Source organism: Pseudomyrmex gracilis, unplaced genomic scaffold (genome assembly GCF_002006095.1).
Source record: "Pseudomyrmex gracilis isolate BER0280 unplaced genomic scaffold, ASM200609v1 scaffold_1048, whole genome shotgun sequence".
In the NCBI taxonomy this organism is placed as follows: domain Eukaryota; kingdom Metazoa; phylum Arthropoda; class Insecta; order Hymenoptera; family Formicidae; genus Pseudomyrmex; species Pseudomyrmex gracilis.
This window is the reverse complement of record NW_018021632.1, coordinates 46,626-48,472: the sequence shown is the minus strand read 5'-3', so window position 1 is coordinate 48,472 and position 1,847 is coordinate 46,626. Positions and strand designations below refer to the sequence as shown.

General features: G+C 30.2%; 1 long non-coding RNA gene across 1 annotated transcript; it reads right to left on the bottom strand.

The window, feature by feature from the left end:
* Window positions 1-1,118: 1,118 nt before the first annotated feature.
* LOC109861801 lies at window positions 1,119-1,773 on the bottom strand. Its single transcript, XR_002251024.1, has 3 exons — window positions 1,685-1,773; window positions 1,335-1,433; window positions 1,119-1,253 (listed from the first exon to the last, which is right to left on the bottom strand). It is a non-coding gene; the product is annotated as an uncharacterized LOC109861801 (long non-coding RNA).
* Between the last annotated feature and the right edge of the window lie 74 nt (window positions 1,774-1,847).

Genomic DNA, 1,847 nt, shown 5'->3' with positions numbered 1-1,847 from the left:
TCTATAAAAAGGAGATTTGCGATTTGTCTCGACGCAAGAAGTCGATGTACACTTTTTGCCGTCGGGAAACTTTTTTTGAGCAACTCATCTTTTGAATGATACCCTGAAGCTTCTAACGAGTAACAGTTTCTGTTGTGTCTCCCTGCCTTCTTCTTACAGTTGTGTTTCCTGTTCTTATTTCTTCTTTCGAAGACTGACCGGCGGGCACAGTTTAAAGTAATGTCAACGGAAAAATGAAGAATTAGCTCAATCTTTTAATATTAAAAATAAATTCATAGATCTTCACACTTGTTGCTATTGAAATGAGAAACTATTGAAATGAGAAACTATCTTGAAAAATTCGAAAAGTACTCAAAACTACTAGTAACGTCATTTATCATTTAGTATTTATTATTTATCATTCATCATTTTGAGTAACACAAAATCATTCCCCGTCACTTACAAAAATAAAAGCAATTTACTGACAAGTATACAATACGTAAAGATTTATAATTTTTTGCGTTGTTCAATCTTAAGAGCTAACCCGATGTTATGTTGTTGGGCAAGACAAGCGAGAAAAATGTGAAAACCAAAAGACACGTGCGACGAAGCATAAAGCGCGTCTTAAATGGATGCATATCAAGAGTCAGTCGACGATTAGAGGCAATCAGAAAAAACTTGACGGATTTTGCGACGCGTCGTGTGCGATTGTGTTACATTACATAAAATAAAGTCAAAGCCATTTTATCTCTAATATATAGAGTCCAGCCAAATAATATGTGTAATAATATGTAAATGGATATGACGTAATTCTTTCTAAAAAAAAATAACTATAAAAAAACCTATAGAAGAAAGGTTTTTTTATTTGTGACTTAAATTTCGAGAACACCAAGTTTGAAAATCAAGGTATCCAAGTAAAATGAAGTTAGAATTATAATTTTATAATAGAAGTATAATTTTTATTGATAATAATTTACAACAGTATTGAGTACTTATTATGTTAGACTTACGCATATGTCCAGTAAACACAGTTTAGTTCACTATTTGAGATGCAGCTGCGCCAAGTTTTTTTGCATTACATATTTTTTAGTTTTTATTTTTTGTTTTTATTTTTTTTTGAAGAACAAGCAGTAATACAATAAAATGTAGATAGAAAATAGACCTTCCTGTCTTTGGACTGCAGATGGTGGCAGTATAATAAATAAACTTAGTGTGGAATGAAGTGATTTCTTGTGGAACGTTTCGACCGTCGATTACGGTCATCCTCAGCCACGCTGAATAAAATAACAAAGTTAAAGAAAATTACAGAATTAAGATTACAAAATATTATACAGTAGATCAAGTCGCATACACACCTTTACAAATAAGTTAATATACGTCACTGAACGTCGAAAACAAGAGACATCAAGACAGCAAAACAAATTGTTGATAGTCAATTTGTCCTTGCATCGTATCTTTAATAAAATAATACATCAAGAACATTAGACAAATAAAGAATAAAAGATAATTAAAAGAGATCAAATTGAGTTCAACAAACATTTTAATCAACAAAGTCAAAAGTATTAGTCAAAAAATAAATAAAATACAATAAAATGGAATAATAATCAAATAAATTTAAGGTCAAAAGGTAAAATAAATAACAATCAGTAAAAGATTCGTAGTAATTAAGCAACTGAGTCAATGATAATAAAATTGAAATACTCACTATCAAATTGATAAATTAAATAATTGTCGTTAAAATCTCTCGTACATCCGACACACAGTAACGACACAAATATCTCGGCACAAACATCTTGTGTAAAGAACAAAATACAAATGCGAGAAAAACAAGATAGAAAGGCCGAGATAATAATAGATAAGCATGAGAA